This window comes from Squalius cephalus (assembly GCF_949319135.1).
Source record: "Squalius cephalus genome assembly, chromosome: 8".
NCBI lineage: Eukaryota > Metazoa > Chordata > Actinopteri > Cypriniformes > Leuciscidae > Squalius > Squalius cephalus.
Window position 1 is genome coordinate 29,011,853 of NC_137129.1, and position 25,995 is coordinate 29,037,847.

A 25,995-nucleotide genomic window follows, 5' to 3' on the forward strand; every position below is an offset into this window, starting at 1 on the left:
ATTGTAGGTTTTTGAGGTGGATCGCATACGATATAGATTTCACACCCAACAAATTGGATGGAAGGTTTAAATTGTGGAATAATGGCCCGAAAATGTATTGGGAGGTTATTAAAAATCAAACTGTAATGAGTTTCCAGAAAATAAAGGAGATCTATGGCCTCCAGAAGCAAGATTTTCATAGATATCTACAGCTACGTCATTATTTGGGAGAAGAAATTAAAAAAGTTAAACTAGATTCGACATGGCCAGGGGTCATAAAAATAATGATGGAAGCATATAGGTCACAGACAGAACGGAAAGTCATTTCTAAATTGTATAAAATTCTGGAGGACTTGAAAGCAGACAACACAGTATATGTTAAAGAGAGATGGGAGAGGGAGGCAAACATAGTGTTATCAGGGGAGGATTGGGGGGAAATAAATGAATACCAGTGGAAAACCACAAATTCTTCAGTTTGGAGGGAATATGGATGGAAGAATATAATAAGGTTTTTTGCGACCCCTGCACAGAGAAAACATGGAGATACCAAATGTTGGAGATTGTGTGGTGAAACTAAAGCAAATCACTTCCATATCTTTTGGGGATGCTCCCTTATAACTCAATATTGGACACAAATAAAAGGGGTAATTGAAGAGGTGATAGAAATGAAAATACCAACCAGCTTTGAAATTATGTATCTTGGGATAGTTGAGGGTCTTAACTTAAAAAGAAGGGATGATTATAAATTGCTACGAATAATGTTGTTGGCTAGTAGGAAAGCAATAACCAGAAGGTGGCGAAGTGATTTGGTGCCTAAAGTGGAAGAATGGTTTGATGTAATGTTAACCATTTACAATATGGAGAAGCTAACTGCGTCCATTAGATTGGAAGTGGATCAATTTAAAAGTATCTGGAGAGGATGGCTTAAATATATTAGGCAATATAGAATGGATTTTGTTTAGGGTTTGTTGTAAGGTCTGAATGTTTATGAATACCTTTTTAATGTACCGAGTAGAAGGATGAGAAAAACAAATTTACTATACAAGGATTGTCGCTAAGAGAAACACATACCACACCCCGGTTCTAAGCTACAAATGTTTATTATTATTATTATTATTTTTTTTTTTTTTCTTGTTTTTTTCTTTCTGTTTTATGTTCAAAAACAAATGTCTTATCAAGAGGGGCATACAAGGAAAACCTGTTGGGACTGATTTAAAGTATTGGCTGTGTTTGCCTTGTTTTGTTTTTTTTTTGTAAAATTCACATTGTGAAAAAGACAATAAAATATAAATTATAAAAAAAAAAGAAAAATGTATACATTTGAAAACACTACATTGCATTTCTTTATATTGCACTATTAATTATTTCAGACTACAAATCAAAAAAGGAATGTTTTATATAGGGGTAAGGGTACCCATTAAGCCCACTTTCAACTCTGAAGTCAAATAAAAAACAGAGAAAATAATATTCAAGTCTAGTGAACTCTGACCTGCAAATTCGCTCAACATATAACATATAAGTCTCACCTCCAATGAAGAATTTGAAAACCTGTAACTGCTGTATTGTTTATGAGAGAGAAAGAGAAAAAAAGTTTGAAACTGCTATAAAAATTTTTTATCTCTGTGACTTTACACTTACAAATTCCACTGTTACAGGTGCTCAGTTTTGCTATAATGATACCCTCACAGAACATGGTAATAATCAGCCATCCATGCAAAAGCAAAGGTCGGTGTAGTTTACAGGTACATCTGTCCAGGCCAACGTCTGATGCCTTGATGCCTTCCGCTGGGATCCCAGAAAACCTGAAATAAAAAAAAAAAGTACAGTTCAAAATCTATCATACATACATCTCATCTGGTATCACAAATTATCATTCCAGGTTCACTTTAAGATATGCTCAATATTGGTGCTGCACGATATTGAAAAATTTAGAGTTTATTTAGAGATACCTGCCGTATGGTTTAGTGCAGGCCCTAACGGCGCTCTATCTCGTAAATTACCGCACTAATAATGCCCAGAATGGTACCAAACTTCTACAGTAGTACTAATGGGTTCTGTACTCATTAAACAAGGCATTTGAAAGTTTGTAAGTACATCAGGAGTTTATTTAAATAACACTTGCCTGACGGCGAATGCTACTGCTGATGTTGACGTCACTTTATGAGTACAGAACCTATTTGTACTTCAGTACTACTCATTTTCCCCGACATAGAGCAGATCGGCACACAACAAAAACTGCTGTTCGGATGTTCCCTTTTCTGATATTTTAGCATTCGTGACATTTTAATTAAAACAGAAATAAGAATTTTAGTATAATAAGCGAAAATTAACAGTAAACTCAGAGATCCCCTACCGCTGCAGATGTGTACGGAAGTGAAAAGCGGAAATGCTTAGACCTCTTTCCGGTTCGACCGCTGGGCGCTCCGCATAACCCCTATTGGGGGGATTTTGTAGAGGAGTGAACCTGCATAGAAAATTACAATAGATAACAAGCATAGATAAATACAATAGAAGAAAAATAGTTGAAATAAGCAGTGCATTATGTTTTTCAGTTAAATCTAACTTATCAGGAACAGAAATTGAATTATCAAAATGTAAAATAAGTCTTCACTGTAAAAATAAAAGAACTACAAATTAATTAAATGTATCTTTGCTAAAGCTACAAGTCATTTTCTCTTTTGATTAGTGCTGCACGATTAATCGTATCGCAATCGCAATCGCGATGTCAAGCCTACGCGATTATATGACGCAAAATGCTGCGATTTTATATTAAATAAACAAATTAGCGCTGTTAACGCACTTATTAATGCAAATGCTTTTAAACCATTCATGCGCGATAAGACATAAAAGAACGAGCTGCCTGTGAATGTCCTCCTGACACACACACACAGATAGACGCGCGCCAGTATCAAGTTCTCTTTCGCGGTAGAACGTTCAACACACATGTATGCCAAAATGAACGCGCTGCCTGTGAATGTCCTGACTGTGACAGACAGAAAGACTCGCGCTAATATCGTGCGTGCGCACAAAACAGCATGACAGAATACAGTTCTCTTTCGAGCTTGAACGAACAATAACACACACAATTATGCAAAAATGTATTTTTGTCGAGTGTCTTCATAACATAAGAGTAGTCTTATGATGAACATGAAGAGTTGTGATGACTCGTGAAAGAATGAGGCGCGTGTGAGATCCGCGTCTCTGACAGCGGCTGGTCTTAAAGGGACAGTACAGTAGCCACTAATGTCGCTAAAGTTATTCTTTTTTATTTTTTTATTTTTTATTATTATTTTTCTTTACCCCTGACATGCATGGTTATATGTACTCTTGTATGTAAATTATGTTTTGTTCTTGTTAAAATTCAATAAAAAAAATCAGTCGCTAAAGTTAATCAAAGAACAAAGGGAACAGAGAAAAACACTCACTGCTCTTGACTAAAGAACTTTTTTCTTTAGGCTGATTATCACTAATCTGTGTGTGCATTTATTTTCCTTGAGAACCAAGCAAGTTGACTCATGAAACCATTTGTTTATTATATCGCATATCGCAATCGTAATCGCAATATTGACCTCAATTATCGCAATATGACATTTTCCCCAAATCGTGCAGCCCTACTTTTGATGTTTGATCACCGTTGGCGACACAAAGTTAGGCTGCTGTCCCTTTAAGACGAATGCGCAGACCTAAATCCTAATCCTAGACATAAATGACACGCATTCGTTTTCTTTCTGTTTAAAACACAAGACTGTTTACGAGGAAACTCGCCAAGATAGGCATTTTGACTTCATTTTGCGTGCACGTGTCCGTTTAAGCTCAAAAGAAAGGGAAAGAGAACTGAATTCGGCTGAACTCACCTTCTTCATCTACTGACTGTGGATGGCATCAAGGTCTTGTCCTGAAGAATACAGGGCCAAACAATAGGGATTATATCTCATCTGGAAACAAGAGCAAAGCCATAACTTTAAGGACTCTAATGATATATTTACCCCCTGATATTGCATTGGGGATATCAATTCAAACATTTTTAAAGGCTAAGAGTATGAGCCACAGCTGCCCAAGATATCTAGGGGTTGCAAATTAGTCATGGCTATAAACCTGTATGCATGGCATCTACTTTGTATTTTTTATAAAGCAATGTTCTATGCATTTGTCCCTGTCAAATAAACATTAAATAAATAAATCTGTGAAAAATAACTGCCTAAAGTTGTCGACCCCCTGAACCACATTCAGCATTTAAAAGTACAAAGAATTTCAGTATTGATCAATAAAAAAAAAACATACAAATACATAAATACCTTTGAGTTGGACAGTATGGTGTCAGTCTTATTGGCCAACATAATTCAAAACAGACCTAAAGAAATAAAATAAAATATACTAATGATCAGGATATCATGTTAACATAATAGTTAAATTAATTATTATTATAACTATGACCATTATAATATTGTATTAGTCGCCTATTATTTAGCTGATTATTTAGCCTACAGGCTTCTCAAGGACAATCTCACTGAAAAAACCTGGGGTTAATGATTTTAAAATGTGAGACTTATTTCAAAAGCATAAATCTTACAGACCCCAAACCTTTGAACAGTAGTGCACTGTATGTTTGAGGTGGTTTTGCTTACTAGTCATATGGTTCATAGCTGTGGAGATTTTCTTGGACAGGGGGTGCAGCAGGCCATCAGCATGATGATCTAGAACATAACATGCAATTTCACTGAGCCAACAATATTACATGGGATTGGTTTATTACAAGGAACCAAGCTAGAACAGAGGTGAAATGCAGAAAAGATAAATATATACAAATCTTAAGATAATATATTGTGAAATAAATGCATGTGGAATTATTATCATGATTAAACAGTAACTCACCCCTTGTTGTAGAGTTTTTTTCTCTCTCGCTATTCTGAAATCACATTTTAGCAATATTGGTAAGTGACGTCCCTGATTAAGTTAACAATACAGTGCATTCTTTTAGGTTAAATAAATTAGCTTACTTCTAATCACCCATTGACAAATTACCAGAAAACTATCAAAAACTGTTATCTACACTAAATATGTGTTTAAAACCCCAAACTTTCATAAACAAGACCTTAACTTAACGTAACTTAGGCCTAACGTTGTCTTCTGAAACCGGTTAGCTAGCGTAGATGCTAACGGACTTTTTCAAAGACACAAAACCATTTATTTAAAGTAAATATTCAACAGAAGCGTGTCAATTACACGAAAGAAATGTGTCAGGGACGTTTGTGTGTATTATTTGTGAGATTTTGTTGACTAAACTTACCTGAAAGCAGTGAAACCAACAGCGAGAGACGGGAGTTTTGTTGTTTGTCAGTTGTCGATGACGTTTCCGGTTTCCATCTGCTCACGCGCAGCGCACGTGGTCGCTCCAGTGTTTGATCACGCGCATGCGCATTAAAACACTTCAAAGTCACGCAGCATTTAAATAAACATATAGAATTAAAATGTATAACATAACTTAAAATATCATTAATAAAAAGTTATTGCGAATAGATCTGAACGTTGTTGGTTATCTTATAACCATAGGGGACCATAGGCTACTGACGACGTTGTCAGTTATGCCTGTTAATAGTAAGTGATATTAAAATAATAACCTGCAGAGAACGTTCCCAGAACGTTCTCTTTAGGTTATAAAAATAAAACCTAAAAATAACGTTCTGGGAAGGTTCTCCTTAGGTTATATAAATAAAACCTAAAAATAACCTGCAGGGAACGTTCTGGGAAGGTTCTCTTTAGGTTATAAAAATAAAACCTAAAAATAACCTGCAGGGAACGTTCTGGGAAGGTTCTCTTTAGGTTATAAAAATAAAACCTAAAAATAACCTACAGGGAACGTTCTGGGAAGGTTCTCTTTAGGTTATAAAATAAAACCTAAAAATAACCTACAGGGAACGTTCTGTGAAGGTTCTCTTTAGGTTATTAAATAACAACCTGCAGGGAACGTTCCCAGAACGTTCTCTTTAGGTTATAAAAATTAAACCTAAAAATAACCTACAGAGAACGTTCCTAGAACGTTCTTATTTGGTTCCCAAAAAAATAACCAAATGGGAACCAAATGGGAACGTTAGGGGAACGTTCTGTGTTTGCTGGGTAAGTACTAAGTACTACATGGTACGTTCTAAATTAAAGTCATAGCAGAATTTTTTTTTTTTTTTTTTTGGCTAAATGTTAAGTAGTTTAGTAAGAAAAGCCAATAAATAGCATTGCCAATGTTTTTCGAAATCAGCTGTTTATAAAATTGTTTCAGATTAAATTTTTATCATACTGTGCTTACATACAGCCATATATATATATATATATATATATATATATATATATATATATATAATTTACAACCCACAGATGTCAAAATTACCCTGTAACTACATTGCACAAGAACATATTTTTCCAGAAATGTGATAAAAACTTTTATATACAACAGACGTACAATTTTTGCCTGGAATATATTAACAGAATAGGTACCTGTTAGTTTTAAAATAATTACATTATAAATAATTTGCTTGTATATCTGGTTGTACCCCTTTATTACCCAAAACTTAACATATTGTTCCCTTATACCTACACGGAGGTACACTATAATTAGAGAAACGTACACCGTAATTTCGGTTTACTTACGAAGTTCTTTGCAGGTTGTATATCTGCTTGTTACCCCTTTATTACCCAAAACTTAACATATTGTTCCCTTATACCTACACGGAAGTACACTATAATTACAGAAACGTACACCGTAATTTCGGTTTACTTACGCAGTTGTTTGCGGGTCGTAATATAAAGTGTTACCAAAAATAAATATCAACAGGCATTTATTATTATTGCTGGAGATTTTAATGTTGTTTTAGATAATTCAGCTGACAGATTTCCTCCTAAAATGGGCCTCAGTAATAACATTATTTGTACCTTGTGTGATCATCTCCATATTGCAGATGCATGGCGCTACTATCATCCAGATGTTAAGGAATTTACATGGAATAATAAGTTGCTAACTTCTAAATCTAGAATAGATTTTTTTCTGATTTCTCAACAGATACTGCAATATGTGTTTGATGTTAGTCACCAGTATGCTCCATTCTCGGACCACTTAGTAATTAAGTTGAATCTGCAGACAAAACAAAAGAAGAATACCTAGCGTGGTTATTGGAAGATGAATAATACTCTGCTAAAAGATAAAATATTTAATGATCAGATCAAGGGATTAGATAAACAAATATTTTCAAATAATGAGCTTGAATCACATGATGCTAATTGGGATTTTTTTTAATTTAAAGCTCAATCACTAGCTATTAATAGAGCTAAGGCCCTTAAAGTGGTTAATGCTGATAGAGAAGCTAACTTGTTAAGCAACATTAATAACTTAATCAAAAAAGAGAATCTCTCTGTTATAGAAATTAGTCAGTTAAAAACCTTGCAATTAGAATTAGACCAGCTATATATTAAAATAGTTAAAGGTGCCTTTATTAGGTCCAGGGCAAGATGGATTGAGGAGGGTGAGAAAAATACTAGTTTTTTTTTTTCACTTGAGAAAAGGAATTTTAAAAGGAAAAGCATTACTTATTTGCAAATTAACAATTCTGTTTCAAAACACCCTGAAGAAATAGAAAATTTTGTCACAAATTTTTATAGAAAATTATACTCCTCTGATTTTCAGGCAAACCAAAGTGATTCATACCTACATCAAATTAAGAACTATATACCGCAAATTAGTGATGAATTTAAGTTATTATGTGTGGCTCCTGTTTCATTAATTGAAATTAGGGATGCAATGAAATCGATGAAAAAAGGGAAGTCGCCTGTATGCGATGGCCTCACTTTAGAATTCTTTATACACTTCTGGGAAATTTTAGAGCAACCCTTTTTATTAATGCTTCAAGAATGTATAAAAACTGGAACGATGATTCCCACTATGAAACAAGGAGTGATATCTCTTATTCCCAAACCAGACAAAGATGTAACTTTAATTGATAATTGGCGCCCTATCACACTTCTAAATTTTGATTATAAATTATTTGCTTCTATATTTGCCAAGAGATTAAAACAACATTTACATCATATCATTAATGAAACACAGACCGGCTTTATGAAAGGACGTCATATTAGCTGTAATACTCGTCTTGTTCTGGATCTTATTGATTATAAAGAAGAAATTGAGTCTGATGCTATCATCTTATTCCTTGACTTTTACAAGGACTTCGACACTGTAGAGCATCAGTTCCTTATAAGCTCTTTAAGGGCTTTTGGATTCCCATCAAGTTTCATTAATGTTGTTCAAATGTTGTACAAAGATATTGATAGCTGTATAATTTTAAATTCACGAACATCACCAAGATTTCCCATTCTTCGCGGAATAAGACAGGGTTGCCCTTTAAGCCCATTGTTATTTTTAGTGGTTGTAGAAACATTATCTATTGATATTTTGTGTAATGATAACTTTGTTGGTCTTAGTGTCTTTAACAGAGAGATTCGTATCTCACAATTAGCTGATGATACCACTTTATTCTTAAAAGATAAAGAGCAAGTTTCTCCAGTATTAACTACAATTAATGCCTTCTCTAATGCTTCTGGACTCAAGCTTAATTTATCCAAGTGTGAAATTATTTGCTTATTTGACAATGTAGATTCTGAAATTGAAAATATACCAGTTAAAAATGAAGTGAAATATTTGGGGATTCATATAACGAAAAATTTAATTAGTAGACAGTTTCTGAATTTTTCTTCACGTTTATCCAAAACTAAATTTATCTTTAATAGTTGGCTGCAAAGAGATCTGTCAATTTTAGGCAGAGTCTTCTTATCCAAAGCAGAGGGATTATCCAGATTTGTGTACCCTTCCCTGTCTTTAGCTGTAGATAATCACACCTCCAAAAATATTGATAAGATTTTTCTTGATTTTATTTGGAATAATAAATCTCACAAATTGAAGAAATATATTTTAGCAAACAAAAGAAGTGAGGGTGGTCTTGAAGTCCTGAACTTTGATGATACCAACAACACATTCAAAATTAATTGGTTGAAGAGATGCTTGCTTGGGTCAGACACTATGTGGTATTTTATCCCAAATAACATATTTAAAAAGGTAGGTGGCCTTTCTTTTTTGATGAAATGTAATTACTCCACTGGTAAATTACCCATTAAATTGGCTAGTTTTCATCAACAAGCTCTGTTAGCTTGGAAGTTGGTTTACAACCACAACTTTTCCCCCCATAAAACCATCTTATGGAATAACTCGGATATTAAAATTAGAAATAGATCATTCTTTCTTGAGAAATGGTTTAATAAAAACATAATTTTTATTGCAGATCTATTCAACTCTAATGGTGATTTGTTATCCTATGAGAGTTTTTTGAATATCTACCAATATCCTGTTCCATTTAAAGAATTTAACTCTGTTATAAAGGCTATTCCAAGTGGTTTAAAATGTCTGATGAAAGCTTCCCTTACCCATGAGGCACGTTCTAAACAATTATCTTTGTTATGTTTGGATGGTGTTTCGCTTTTAAGTAAAGACTGTAATAATAAATTTATTCGTCAACTCTCTCAATCTAGGAATCTATGTACTCCAAAAGGAAAATTCTTTTGGAACTCTATAATAGATAATATTCAGTGGAAGAAAACATGGTTACTACAATTTAAATATTGTATACCCAATAAAATGAGAGAAGTGCATTTTAAAATTTTGCATAATATATACCCTTGTAACGCACTTTTGTCCAAATACTGTGATTTAGCTGAGGTATGCACCTTCTGTAATAATGAAGTTGAAGACATCTGTCATTTGTTTTTTTCTTGTAATGTTTCTTCAATTTTCTGGAATGATTTAAGCTCTTATTGTTTTTCTAAAGTTAATATGATCAGTAATCTATGCATAAAGGATGTAATTTGTCTTTTTGAAAACCCAAACAAATCTTTAGAGTCTACTGTTAACTTCCTTATCCTTGTGGCAAAATTTTACTTTCACAAGCAAAGGTTTCTTAAAGGGGTCATATAATGTCATTTTTGTACAAGCTAATATGATTCTTTAAGGTCTAAATTAAAAGTTTGTAATATACTTTAATTAAAAATTCTCATTAGTATTGTAAGAAAACACTCATTTTACCTGGTCAAAAACAGCTCTGTTTTCAGCACGCCGTTTCAGTGCATGTGTCTTTAAATGATAATGAGCTTTGCTCACCCCGCTCCTCTGTTCTGTGCGTACACCGTTTGTAACACAATAACACAATAACCACAACGCGTCGTTCATTAAAAACGTGGGATTATGAATTATATTGATAACGTCGTACATAGAAAACATGCCATAATGTACCCTGAGTGTAAAAATAGCCGCATTCATCTGAAGCGTGCAAGCTATTTGCAAAGATTAATATAAAGATTAATATAAAGGTCAATAAAACGTTACACTCACTTGTTCTTCTGGAGGTTCAGCAGGAACACGAATAGTTGGTACTGATCCTTTTTTCAGGAGCAGCTTCTTAGCAAATCCATCTTTATACTGTCCCTCGTTTGTAAAGCAGTCTGGAGTGAAATGATTCAGCAAACATGAAAGCATTGACGTTGATCGTGGGGAATATTCCCTTCGAAAACAAACTCAGCCACTGCGTCTTCAGCGGTTCGGATTTAGGGACATCAACATGACTGCTGTGTTCGTTATTACACCCAAGAACAGAACACCACAATCGTTAGACGCCACTCAGCACTCCAGCTATCAACAATTAACGAGCCTGTCGGCGCGTGCTATGATTGACAGCTCGCTCACGAGGGCGGGTCTGTGTTTGAAACACTGCTGTCAATCAGCCATCGTGGGAGGGGCGTCGATTTTGTGACGTCACAATATCGAACAGCTTGATTTGAGACAGGAGGAAACATATAAGAAGATTAAAAAAAAAAAAAAACACTGGATGGATTTTTATCATTTTATGATGGTTGTGTACAGGCACTGCCAACACACATTTCAGTACAATCAACTTGTAAAAGTGCATGTACCATTATATGACCCCTTTAAGAAAATTCCCACTTTTAATGATTTCCTTTGTGAAGTAAAATATTTAATCAAATCACTAAGAACAATTGATAATAGAAAATGTACGTCTTTTCTGAAAAAATATGATGAGATCTTTCATGCACCATGATTTGTCTTTGCTGTTTTATGTTTATTATTATTTAGTTATTTATTTATTTATTTTTTCTTTCAGTTTTTTTTTTATTTATTTCCTTTTTATGTCCTATGGTTGTGCAAAATTGACTACATTTGTTTAATATATTTTTTTGGAAATGTTCTATATTTCTAAGAAATGTATGTTTGCACTATTGTAAAACATCTATTGAATAATAAAAAAAAAAAAATAAAAAAAATGCCTAAAAGCTGCTATGTGACAAGGTGTACAGCAAACAAGCTAAGAAACCCAGAAATAAGTTTTCATAAGCTGTCGACCCCAAAAAACGAGCACCACCTATTGGTCGAAACTGATAATCAATTAAATCATATTTTTAGTTAATGTATATGATTTTTCAGCCATTTTGACTAAATTCATCTTTAAATGTCTTTAATTGCTCATTGCTGCAGTTGGTACGACACTCCCAGCCATGTTCGTATGTCTCGTTGTCTTATTCTGCTTGGCCCGGATAATTGCTGCTTGCAGCTATATTTATCTTTATAGTCTTTATAGTTATTGTTCTTAGTGTGAACGGCCTTCAGAGGACAACTCCACAGGCAATGATAAAATGTCCCAGTAGCAGTGTCCCTAAATGTCCCTTCTCCATCGTTTGCTCAGTTTTGCCAGGAGGCCAGCTATAGGAAGAGTCCTGGTTATTCCTAACTTATTCCATTAAGGATTATGCAGGCTACATGCTTCTGTGAACCTCCAATATAGCATCATTTTTTTGTAGTCTTCCCCAGATCTGTCTTGATACAATCCTGTCTCTGAGTTCTACAGGCAGATCATTTGACCTCATGGTTTGGTTTCTGCTTTGATTTTCAGCTAGACCTTTTATTGACAGGTGTATACCTTTCCAGATCATACCCATTCAATTGAATTTGCCACAGGTAACTTTCCTCTAAGTGTAGTAACATCTACAAGAAAAACTGGAATGTTCCTGTGCTAAATTCCAAGTGTCCCAGAAAGGGTATTAATACTTATTAATTCGTATTAATACTCTAATTATTTCAGTTTTTATTTTTAATAAATTTGCCAAGTTATCATAAATCTGTTTTTTGCTTTGTCATTGTGGTGTATGGAGTGTAGAATAATGTGAAAAAAGTAATTTAATATAATGCAGCAACATAACAAAATAAAATTGAATAAATGTATTCAAACCCCATAAAAAATGAATAATAATAATAAGTTTAATTTATATAGCACCTTTCCCAACTCAAGGACGCTTCACAATGACAGTAAATAACAAGCAGTTTACACATAAACGGACAGTGGACATTTGCCCAGTCCAAGTAATGAGCGAGGCAACAAACATTAATTACAGACAGCATGGTGGGCAGTTGGAGTAAAGATGCAATAGATTATTGGTACCTAAGTTAACATTGTGACTGTGTTATGTCAAATTAACATTTTCATGACTGATAATACTGATTAAACAAATGTGTTTTGAGTTTATGCTTAAAGTCATACAACGTGGTTACCCAGCAAACATTGGTCCGACGGCAACGTCGTGTCCCTGGCCAAAAATAGTCGCGGTATGACGGCATAAATCTGTAAAAATATGTAACACAGAACATTTCCTAAAAATGCATTCAGATACATTTGTACATGTCTACAGTTCTCTGGGGTTGCATGTATAATTGTTATTTTGACTTTTAGCTACGTGTAGTTCAATAGTGTATCGGGTGAGAGGACGTCACCTGGCGACGTCTTTTACACGTGCATTTATAGTCCATCAAGACCCTCCATCATGAAATCCTTGTGAAATATGCAAAAGCTGTGCTTAATCCTTGCATGGTTAATACTGCAAAAATTAATTTAATTGCCCAAGTAGTTTTTAAGAGGTTGTGAAGACGTCCACTGACGTCCTTTGCACGTCAAGGCTGTGAACAGACGTCCACTGATGTCTTTTACACGTCTAGTCAAGCAAGACAGAAAAAAAACAGGAATTATCTTTATGAAATACACGAATTGTATACAAAGTAAATATATTTACTTTATCTTGTTTAAATAAATTATAATCACACAGTTCCCAGTGTGGTTAAGTGAATGCAAAGCCTCTGCATTTAGTCATTATTTCAACCTAGCCTACTTGATGTATACGTTGTGTTTTTTTATTTTTTTATGGAATGTGCATATACATGTAAAACAGAAATATATCTGGTCACCATTTATGTCTGAGTTGGATGTAATTGCCAAAACTGTGCTGCCAAGATGTAACAAAAGATCTCCCGACATTACCAAATCCCGCGATAAGATTATCTCACGAGATGTTAACGCGTTTTCCCCATAGACTCACTCCGGAACACTGAAGTTTGAACAACCACGAAGAGAGGAGGAATTGAGGCCCATATTATTAGAAATCTACTGTTGGGTACGTACATGTTGTATTATTAGATTCACGTGCTAGAGTTTTACTTGTTTGACATGAATGAACCGAAAGAAATTATGCCCACATTGTCAACTGAAATTGGCTAACTGAGTTTAGCTAAAATTAGCTTGTAGGCTAAAAGTATACAACGGTATACCATAGTATAAAGTATGTTTAATGATACAGTCAAAGTTATTACTGTAAATGATTAATGTAGCCTTTTGAGAGTTTCTTTCAGAAAGTAAATTATCTGAAGTAGAATGAAATGTTTAGCTGGATTTGAACATGTATGTTTTCAGTAACTGCTTTAAAAATATTTTGTTATTTTAGAATTGCTAAACATGTCTATTCAGGGGACATCACAGCCCACCTGTCTTTATCAGAAATGTCCTGTTCACTTTCTCACTGTTACACACCTAGTTAAGGGCCTTTCTCAAGGGCACCACAGTGGTATTGAAGAGGCAGGGGACAAATGCTGTTCCCCCCGCCCCCCCAACTGATCTAACACCAATTTAAAGCAGAACATCTTTTATACAATAAAATACAATGTAATGCATGTTGATTACTTTTTTCTAATGTTTCATTCATGATTCATTCATCTTGTTCCATGTTTTTTTTTTAATTTAGCTGAAGACCATAAAAATATTTTGAAAATAAGTGCATGTCATTTACCTCAAATTTTTAATTTTCATTTATTTTAAAAAGAAATATATTCTCTTCCCTTAGATGCTGTGAAGAGGTGGAGCCCACATGCTACAGACACTGAAATTGATGCAGCAATGGCAGAAACACCTGAAACACGCTCCAGGAAGAGCTGGGGGTGGTGGATACAAAAAATGAGCCAAACAATGTGTTTAAGGGATAGTTCACCCAAAAATGAAAATTGTCATCATTTACTCAACCTCATGTTTCAAACATGTATACCTATCTATGTTATGCTAAACACAAAGATGTTTGGAAGAATGTTTGTAACCAAGCAGATGTCGCTTCCCATTAACTACCATAATCATTTTTTCTCCAATAATGGTAGTCAATGGATGCTCTATTTGCTTGGTTACAAACATTCTTCAAAATATCTTCATTTGTGTTCAGCAGAAGAAAGAAACTCATACAGGTTTGGAATTTGGTGAGTAAATTACATAATTTTCATTTTTGGGTGAACTATCTTTATATAATAATTCAGTATTTTGCAATTGGTATTTTAGTTTGGTTAACAAATCGAGAGCTTAGAATTATAAGGTTCTATCTCCGTTTATTGAGGATCAAAGTTTTTAAACTCGGTTTATGTTTTGTGAGATGTAACCTTTTTATTTTATTAATAACTACTAACAAATTTTTTTTTTTACAAAAATAACACCACACAGGCATTAATAAACACCTAATGGATCAGATTGTCAAAAACTAAATTTCGACCAAAAGTGGAGATAGAACCTTATAATTCTAAGCTCACGAAATGTTAAACATTGAAAAAAATAAAGAGAAATTTTGGCTGTTCAAGATCAATAAAATGTTGTGCTTAATCAGAACATGCTTCTTTTTTGCTTATGTCCACAAATAATGTGTTATTGTTTTTGATGTACACGTGATTAAAACGTTTTATTGACGTTCAGGTCTGACTGGACCAATTTTGGACCTGACCTTTGTCAAGATGTGTAAACCTTGATTGCCTTTCACGATGTTACACAATAGGTGTGTGATTATTTTATATGCAGGCTTATATATACACTTAAATTATGCAGCAACACATTAAAACACATATGACGACGCTTTTACACGTCCAGGGACGCGCAGAAGAGACGTGGAATTCACGGCCAGAAAAGACGTGGAATTCACGGCCAGAAAAGACGTGGAATTCACGGCCAGAAAAGACGTCGGTTCAACTTCCATTTTGGAACTATTTTTCAACCATGACGGGACGTCTCGGACGGACGTCTTTTCAACGGTCATTAAACGTCCAAATGTTTGCTGGGTATTGTCCTGAGAGCCAACGGAAGAGAGTTCCATAGCTTAGGGGCTATAACAGAGAAAGACCTGCCACCCATAGACGATAGACGAAATCTCCGCTCACATAGGAGTTCACAGCCAGAAGATCGGAGAGTTCGAGGGGGAATATAAGGAGAAACCCAGCTAACACAGTTACGTTGTGAAGACGTAACCGGACCGGACCATATTCGTCGTAGCGACGTGCCACATAATGTTCCAGCAACGTAACTTTGTGATTCCTGTATTCGTCGTGGCGACGTTATAGTGGAACGTCGCAAGAACGTGATGAGTACGTCTTTATGACCAAACTGGCACGTTGCGAGGACGTAACATTAAAGGACCATATAAGTCGTTGCGACGTGCCACATAACGTTCCAGCAACGTAACTTTGTGATTCCTGTATTCGTCGTGGCGACGTTATAGTGGTACGTCGCTGGAACGTGGCAGGTACTTCCTAACGACCAAAATACCACGTCCGCATTTATTTTTAATATACTTCTCACCTTTAGTCCTGGGAATTAAGATGTGCTTGATCGTAACCTTGAAATCCACATTGAACTGATAAATTCAAACATTTCATTCTCTGTAAAACCTTATAAATTCTAATAGGGAATTGTGTAGTTTTCTGTTAATACATTTAGGGATCAATACAGATAATGGAAACCAATACAAACCCCTATTAAATTCTAAATAGAAAATGCCCCAAAACCACACTGCATTAATTTATTAATCAGCATTTATTCAGTGTTTCTTTGTACAAACTAAGCCAATACATTTTGAACATTAACGATTTTTTAACCATGTTAACAAGTAATGAGTACATAAATGTAACATCAATTAATTAAGCAAAAAACATAATCAATGAATAATGTAACCAACTATTAAAATGTTTTATTCTTTTTACTGAAAAAAAGTGTTTGCTATTCTTATTGATACTGCTCTCTATAACTGCTCGCGGAAAAACAATAAAGACCTTAAAAAAAAGAAATGAAAAGATTCAAAATTTTCTTTATTATTAATTTTATTTGCAGAAATAGGTTCAATTGTTTCCTCTAGTGTCCTATGAGGCACCTGCTACAAATGCCTGGTGGTGATGTGCTTCATTGCTTCACTACCAGTAGCTAAACCTGAACAATGCGACAATTATCAAAGTCTATAGTCCTTGAGCTTCTCTGAAGACAAATAAAAAAAAAAATTTAAAAAAAAAAAAACATATCGTTCATAAAGAGTAAAGATATGTAAAAGGAACAATATAGATGTCTAGCATTTTTCCTATTATTTCACCCACCAAAATATACATAAAGAGTTTTTTGTTCATGAAAATGAGCATGATGACTGCGTCCCAGCTGTGGAAACCGCTCTTTCAGACAGTGTTGAGGAGGCAGAAGGAGATGATGGAGAGCTGTGGGAGAAGAGGAAGAGTTTCTTTCTTACCCCACCAGCGGAGGGCAGGGTCTTTTGAGACAAGGAGAGGAGGATGGTCTCTGTTGTCTAACTTACGTATTCCTCCTCCTCCTCCTCTTCCTTATCCCGAGCTGCACTGTCACCTCATCGTCCTTCTTAAGGTAGCTAAAAACAGAGGAGTACTTTATTAATGTTGCTAATCTACGGCTTTTAATGCAGTTTTTCGAAAATACAGTAAAAACAGTAATATTGTGAATATCATTCAAATGTAAAATAGCTGTTTTCTATTTTAATGTATTTTAAAATCTAATTTATTCCTGTGATCAAAGCTGAATTTTCAGCATCATTACTCCAGTCTTCAGTGTCACATGATCCTTCAGAAATCAGTAATATGATGATTTGATGCTCAAGAAACATTTATGATTATTATCAGTGTTGAAAACAGTTGTGCTGCTTAAGATTTTTTGTGTAAACCATGATGCCCTTTTCAGGATTCTTTGATCAATATAAAGTTCAAAGAAAAGTTTGAAAGTTAAATCTTATAACATTATAAAAGTCTTTACTGTCACTTTTGATCAATTTAATCCATTCTTGCTATTAATGTCTTCCAAAATCTTACTGACCCCTAACATTTGAATTGTAGTGTACACAAAAACATGAAACAGCATAACTGTTTTCAACATATTAGATAATAATCAGAAAAATGTATTGAGCATCAAATCATATTAGAGTGATTTCTGATGGATCATGTCACTGAAGACTGGAGTAATGATGCTGAAAATTCAGTGACGTCATCGATTAACAGCACATTTATGTTAAATATCAGTTTAAATAAATTAGTCAACTTCCAATCACCCATTGAACTGCCAGCAAAGCCTTTACAAAACGATCATAACCTCTTATCTACACAAAGATGTGATTATAAGCCCAAACTTTTGTAAACAAGAGCTAGGTTAGTTAGCCTACGTTAGCAGTGCCTCTTCTGAAAACGGTTGAGATGCTAACGGACTTTTTTGAAGACACTAAACCATTTCTATAAAGTAAATATTCAACAGATGTGTGTCAATACCACGTAAGAAAAGTGTCAGGAACAGTTGTGTATATTATGTGTGTGATTTTAGAGACTAAACTCACCTGAAAGCAATCGAAAACAACAGCAAGAGAGGGAGCTTTGCTGCTTATCAGGCATGTCGCTGCGCCGTTTCCATGGCAACTCTGCGCCGCTCCAGGGTTTGAAAGCTAACCCGCACGCTCATAAAACACGTCAGTCACGCAGCATTTACATAAATAAACATCTAGAATTAACATTAACAGAAGTAACATTACATAAATACAAATCTCATGAATTTAAAACTCATTTTGAAGTTATTCAAGTTTGAAGTTCAGTTTGAAGATTTTTTTTTTATTGTTGTTTTTACGAACACCCAACCTCCTTAATAATAATAATAATAATAATAGCAATAATAACGATTATATACAACGTTATGACAACGTTGTGAGGACGTCGTGGTAAAGTTCCATTTTTTAGAATCTTGGCTAACGTTCCAGAAACGTGGTGGGCACGTCCTCAAAAGACGTCGCTGGTTTATCCCATGGAGAACGTTGTAGAGACGTGGTCAACTGGTCTCCAGATAACTTTCCAGATAATTTCAATTATATAAATAAATGCATTACAAATATTATCCTAGTGATACTATGCCATTTGGATATTATATGGAACATTTATTTAATTCATCAAAGATTTTATTAAGTTATCTGGTGACCAGTTGACCACGTCTCTACAACGTTCTCCATGGGATAAACTAGCGACGTCTTTTGAGGACGTGCCCACAACGTTTCTGGAACGTTAGCCAAGATTCTAAAAAATGGAACTTTACCACGACGTCCTCACAACGTTGTCATAAAGTAATGTCACGCTAACCAAATGACGACTAACTGACGACGTCGTCACAACGTAGCCTACTGTGTTAGCTGGGAAGTAAGTCAGAGAGATAGGCTGGAGCAAGACCATTGAGTGACTTAAAGGTAAGCAGAAGAATTTTGTAAGTGATATGGGATAAGGGTAGCCAGTGCAGTTTAAACAGGATTGGAGTGATATGGGCAGTTTTTTTAGTGTAAGTTAGTCTTGCGGCAGAGTTTTGAATATAGGCTACTGCAAACGTGAGATAGGGGTTTGAATACGTTTCACTATATATCACACACAACCAGTTACAATATATATATATATATATATATATATATATATATATATATATATATATATATATATATATATATATATATATATTTTTTTTTTTTAACTGGATTTAGATGGGAAACAATATGGAAATAATTACAAAATAACTTTAAATGCACTACCTCTTCGAATTTAAAAATAAATTACTTTCATAATCACTATGTACACTCTCAGTGTCCATTCTGTTAAGGTCTTCTGAATTAACAGGGTGGACACTAACAGAGTGGAAATTCTGACCTAAAATCTACCACTTCAATGAGCAAAAAGAAGCTAGAATAGAATGTTTATCAAATAAAGAATTGCATGGGTTTTAAAATTTTTATTTTAAAAACAGACGATAGGCCTATTTCACAAAATGGCGACCGAGACCGGAAGTAGGGTAGCGATACTTCCGGTCGCGCCGCCGCCCGCTACGATCGCTATTCATTCTCAAAATGGACTGTGAACAGCTTGTTTTCTCTGTCATTAATATATCTGACAAAAGTAAGAATAGCAGATGTTGTCCGTTTTGTTGATAGTTTTCAGGGAGCTGTGACAAGATCGAAATTGGACAAAGGTTACAAATTATTCTTGACGTTTGCTTACATAAAAAAAAAGTTCCATTCATTTAAATGGCATGACACTTGATGACTAAGCTCACACATACTATAGCTAAACAAAATAAATATATAAATTGAAATGATGTCTGATTGTGGGCTATGTTTGAAATCTAGTGGCTGTTGTTAAAATTTCATTTTATTAAGTGTTTGTCCCGGAGATTGCAGCAAACTTCCACTAGTGACTATTATGGCTCATTTTTCATGTTACCACCATGAATGAAACTAAGAATTGTACATCTTTACTGTGAATTTGACCTAACGTTGGTAGTAGGTCTAATAATGAAATTGAACGAGGCTGAATCCAGCTTCTTATTCGCAGCTTCTTATTGACGCTATCCGTTCCACCTTAAATGACGCGAACTTCCGCATTTGCTGGCTACTTATTGACGCTCGACTTAGGGACCATGTGCTTTTCTCTCTTTTTTGCGTTTTTAAAGGTATTGTGTTAGGCCTACTTTTGTGTCTATTTTCAGAATAAACGAATAATAAAAATGTTTAAATGCAAATAACACTGATATATCAGCGAAAATGGACTGTAAAAATATAAAGGCACATCCCAGCTAACACAGTACGTTGTGACGACGTCGTCAGTTAGTCGTCATTTGGTCAGCGTGACATTACTTTGACAACGTTGTGAGGACGTCGTGGTAAAGTTCCATTTTTTAGAGTCTTGGCTAACGTTCCAGAAACGTTCCAGTTTATCCCATGGAAAACGTTGTAGAGACGTGGTCAACTGGTCACCAGATAACTTAATAAAATCTTTAATGAATTAAGTAGGCTACCTTTCCCATATATCCAAATGGCATACATCACTAGTACTGTACGCAATTTTCTGGAAAGTTATCTGGTGACCAGTTGACCACGTCTCTACAACGTTCTCATGGGATAAACTAGCGACGTCTTTTGAGGACGTGCCCACGACGTTTCTGGAACGTTAGCCAAGACTCTAAAAAAATGGAACTTTACCACAACGTCCTCACGACGTTGTCATAAAGTAATAACTAAATAACGCATGTGCTGAGTGCTGCGCAAAACTTGGCCACTAAATATTTAATATTCAGTTATGTTAATGATCACAATAAATCGCATTCCATATGTTGTCTTATTTTGCTGCACTAATGCACTAAAGAAAATGCACTAAAACAACATTTGTACAAGTAGCCTACTTGCAATATTAAAATTATTTTGTTATTTCGTTGTCATAAAGTAATAACTAAATAACAAAACAACTTCAACGGTCAAAATCATGTCTGACCCGCTCCATGTCTCATATTGCGCATCCTTACTCGGTCGTGCTGCTCACTTTTCATAAATCAACATAAATGGGAAAAAAATAATATTATAATATTTTAACAAATATAAAACTAAATGCGCTTTTTAAATGGCTACAACAATATAGTAGGCCTACATACTCTATTTGTACAAATTTCTGCACATTAATTTAATTCTGAATTTTGCATACACAAGTTGAACGGCATTTGTTCAAATCAAGTTCACGGATAATTGTGCGTGCATTTATTAATCATTTTGATACTAAAATCCTAACAAGGCTATGCTATACAAACTGCTATACAAACTACACAAACAGGCTTTAAAAAAAGTTTTATTATTTTATTAAAATAGGAATGACAGAACAGAACAAAGATATTTACAACATTAAAAAATAAATAACTGTGCAAATAGTTTTAAAAGCAGGACCAATAGAGAGAGATAGATTTTTTTTTTTTTCTGTTCATATAACTGTTTTATTATGTTTGTATATATTACGTAGGCTATATATTTTATTTGTATATTTTGTATATGCTTTGGCAACATTGTTTCAAAAACTTTCATGCCAATAAAGCCCATTTGAATTGAATTGAAAATTGAATTGAGAGAGAGAGGGGGGAATAAACTATTTTGGAGTAAAACACTCTTGTGTGTGTCATTCATATTTCACCAATCTGTGTCTTTCTTGTAATGCTGATACTTGGTCCTTCCAAATCAGCCAAATGAGGACATCTTTAAACGAACACCTGTAAAATAATGATCGGAAATTAAATTGATAATGACAAATAATAATTATCATCATGCGCAAAATACATGCGCTTCTCCAGTCCGAAGATATCGACTAAAGTTTTTTTTCTAAGGTAAGTTTCACTTCACGGCCCGTCCACATTGAATAGCATCTCATCCTTACATGACTGTTAAAGTTAACTTACATTTTCATTTTCGTTAACCTTAATCTGTGCTCTGAAAACCTTCATTATTGCATGACTGTGTCATGCAAGATCATTGTAAAATCAAGAGACATGTTCGAGGTGGTCAGGGGGGTAGGCAGTTGAGACAGTATCAAAAATGTACCAGAGCAGAATGATAACAGGACGCTTTGGAGTGAAAGTGCTTTCGCTCCACTCCAGGCTTTGGTCACTCTCCACAACAGGGTGAATAGCCTACACCAAGTCTTAAATTAAGACGTATTCAAACTAAAATTAAGACATTTATTAATTTAAATGTATGAAAAGTGACTGGCAACTAACAGAAATCCGTCGTAGCGACGGAAACCTTTAATCCCTGCATTATACTCCCTAGTAGCTACTGTCACAATTTACATTCTTACTCGCGTGCCAAGCACGCGCAACCTGCCAGCTGGCATATATAAGGTGGGTTCTATGACTACCGCGCGCAGAGCCGGTTTTCTAGACTAGACAACTGGACATCCGGACATCCCATACTTATATAAGGCTACAGTATTCTTTAATTATTGTACATGTCATTAGCTCAATTTAAGGACCATGTGGGTTTTCACTTATTCAGAAAATAATATAATAACACAATTTGAAGATATTTAAATACATTCAATACATGTAATGTTTTTTTTTTTTTTATTATTATTATTAGCCTACAAATTAGAATTTAACAAGGTAAACAGATATGCTCCAGCTTGGATCCAGCTTATGAAGATTTCAGATGACCCAGCACCTTTGAATAGATGATGAAACCTACCCCTGCAAGGACTCCAGAATCAAACATGGATGATTGTACAAAAATTATCATTTTATAATTATAATTAGAAATTGCATTTGTATTTTCTTCCCATTTCGCAGCGCTGTTTCACGGCCGCCTCAGAGGGTGCGTTAAATTGGACATTGTCCCATTATATTAGAGCTACTCCTCTAACGAAATCCACGTTTTGAGCAGTTTTTACTGTAGAATTATTTTTTAATGAATTTTAGAATTTTGCATTTTACAGTGCACAATAAGCCGCCTAATGCATTTTCTGCCCATTTCGCGGCGCTGTTTCTCGGCAGCCTCAGAGGGTGCGTTAAATTTGACATTATCCCTTTATAGTAGTGCTGCTCCTCTAATGAAATCCAGATTTTGAGCAGTTTTTACTGTAGAATTATTTTTCTATGAATTGTTGAATTTTGCATTTTACAGTGCACAATAAGCCGCCAAATGCATTTTTTGCTCATTTCGCGGCGCTGTTTCACGGCCGCCTAAGAGGGTGCGTTAAATTTGACATTATCCTATTATAAGACAGCTGTTCCTCTAATGAAATCCAAATTTTGAGCAGTTTCTACTGTAGAATTGTTTTTCTATGAATTTTAGAATTTTGCATTTTACAGTGCACATAGCCGCCTAATGCATTTTCTACCCCTTTCGCGGCGCTGTTTCTCGGCAGCCTCAGAGGGTGCGTTAAATTGGACATTGTCCCACTACATTAGACCTACTCCTCTAACGAAATCCACGTTTTGAGCAGTTTTTACTGTAGAATTATTTTTAATTAATTTTTGAATTTTGCATTTTACAGTGCACAATAAGCCGCCTAATGCATTTTCTGCCCATTTCGTGGCGCTGTTTCTCGGCAGCCTCAGAGGGTGCGTTAAATTTGAAATTATCCCATTATAGTAGTGCTGTTCCTCTAATGAAATCCAGATTTTGAGCAGGTTTTTCTGTAGAATTTTTTTTCTATGAATTTTTGAATTTAGCATTTTACAGTGCACAATAAGCGCCTAATGCATTTTCTGCCCATTTCGCGGCGCTGTTTCTCGGCAGCCTCAGAGGGTGCGTTAAATTTGACATTATCCCATTATAGTAGTGCTGTTCCTCTAATGAAATCCAGATTTTGAGCAGTTTTTACTGTAGAATTTTTTTTCTATGAATTTTTGAATTTTGCATTTTACAGTGCACAATAAGCCGCCTAATGCATTTTCTGCCCATTTCGCGGCGCTGTTTCTCGGCAGCCTCAGAGGGTGCGTTAAATTTGACATTATCCCATTATAGTAGTGCTGTTCCTCTAATGAAATCCAGATTTGGAGCAGTTTTTACTGTAGAATTATTTTTCTATGAATTGTTGAATTTTGCATTTCTGCCCATTTCGCGGAACTGTTTCTCGGCAGCCTCAGATGATGCGTTCAATTTGACATTATGCCATTATAGTAGTGCTGTTCCTCTAACGAAATCCACGTTTTGAGCAGTTTTTACTGTAGAATTATTTTTCTATGAATTGTTGAATTTTGCATTTCTGCCCATTTCGCGGAACTGTTTCTCGGCAGCCTCAGATGATGCGTTCAATTTGACATTATGCCATTATAGTAGTGCTGTTCCTCTAACGAAATCCACGTTTTGAGCAGTTTTTACTGTAGAATTATTTTTCTATGAATTGTTGAATTTTGCATTTTACAGTGTACAATAAGCCGCCTAATGCATTTTTTGCCCATTTCGCGGCGCTGTTTCACGGCCGCCTAAGAGGGTGCGTTAAATTGGACATTGTCCCATAATAGTAGAGTTACTCCTCTAACGAAATCCACGTTTTGAGCAGTTTTTAAGGGTAGAATTATTTTTCTATGAATTGTTGAATTTAGCATTTTACAGTGTACAATAAGCCGCCTAATGCATTTTTTGCCCATTTCGCGGCGCTGTTTCACGGCCGCATAAGAGGGTGCGTTAAATTGGACATTGTCCCATAATAGTAGAGTTACTCATCTAACGAAATCCACATTTTGAGCAGTTTTTACTGTATAATGTTTTTTCTATGAATTGTTGAATTTTGCATTTTACAGTGCACAATAAGCCGCCTAATGCATTTTCTACCCGTTTCGCGGCGCTGTTTCTCGGCAGCCTAAGAGGGTGCGTTAAATTGGACATTGTCCCATTATATTAGAGCTACTCCTCTAACGAAATCCACGTTTTGAGCAGTTTTTACTGTCGAATTATTTTTTAATGAATATTTGAATTTTGCATTATACAGTGCACAATAAGCCGCCTAATGCATTTTCTGCCCATTTCGTGGCGCTGTTTCTCGGCAGCCTCAGAGGGTGCGTTAAATTTGAAATTATCCCATTATAGTAGTACTGTTCCTCTAATGAAATCCAGATTTTGAGCAGTTTTTACTGTAGAAGTTTTTTCTATGAATTTTTGAATTTTTCATATACAGTGCACAATAAGCCGCCTAATGCATTTTCTGCCCGTTTCGCGGCGCTGTTTCTCGGCAGCCTCAGAGGGTGCGTTAAATTTGACATTATCCTATTATAGAATAGCTACTCCTCTAACGAAATCCACATTTTGAGCAGTTTTTACTGTAGAATTTGTTGTCTGTGAATTTTTTAATCTAGCATTTTACAGTGCACAGTAAGCCGCCTAATACATCTTCTGCCCGTTTCGCGGCGCTGTTTCTCGGCAGCCTCAGAGGGTGCGTTAAATTTGACATTATCCCATTATAGTAGTGCTGTTCCTCAAATGAAATCCAGACTTTGAGCAGTTTTTACTATAGAATTATTTTTCTATGAATTTTGCATTATACAGTGCACAATAAGCCGCCGAATGCATTTTCTGCCCATTTCGTGGCGCTGTTTCTCGGCAGCCTCAGAGGGTGCGTTAAATTTGAAATTATCCCATTATAGTAGTACTGTTCCTCTAATGAAATCCAGATTTTGAGCAGTTTTTACAGTAGAATTTTTTTTCTATGAATTGTTGAATTTTGCATTTTACAGTGCACAATAAGTCGCCTAATGCATTTTCTGCCCATTTCGCGGCGCTGTTTCTCGGCAACCTCAGAGGGTGCGTTAAATTTGACATTATCCCATTATAGTAGTGCTCTTCCTCAAATGAAATCCAGACTTTGAGCAGTTTTTACTATAGAATTATTTTTCTATGAATTTTGCATTATACAGTGCACAATAAGCCGCCGAATGCATTTTCTGCCCATTTCGTGGCGCTGTTTCTCGGCAGCCTCAGAGGGTGCGTTAAATTTGAAATTATCCCATTATAGTA

At 35.1% G+C, this 25,995-nt stretch overlaps 1 long non-coding RNA gene across 3 annotated transcripts; it reads right to left on the reverse strand.

Moving 5' to 3' along the window:
- Positions 1–1,131: 1,131 nt before the first annotated feature.
- On the reverse strand, positions 1,132–5,437 carry LOC307162874. 3 transcript variants are annotated; one of them, XR_013821981.1, is made up of 7 exons: positions 5,267–5,437; positions 4,852–4,885; positions 4,605–4,673; positions 4,275–4,330; positions 3,834–3,874; positions 2,333–2,443; positions 1,132–1,781 (listed from the first exon to the last, which is right to left on the reverse strand). It is a non-coding gene; the product is annotated as an uncharacterized lncRNA (long non-coding RNA). The 3 variants fall into 3 exon arrangements; XR_013821982.1 differs by having other exon boundaries at positions 3,834–3,914; XR_013821983.1 differs by lacking the exon at positions 4,275–4,330 and having other exon boundaries at positions 1,396–1,781.
- Positions 5,438–25,995: the final 20,558 nt, after the last annotated feature.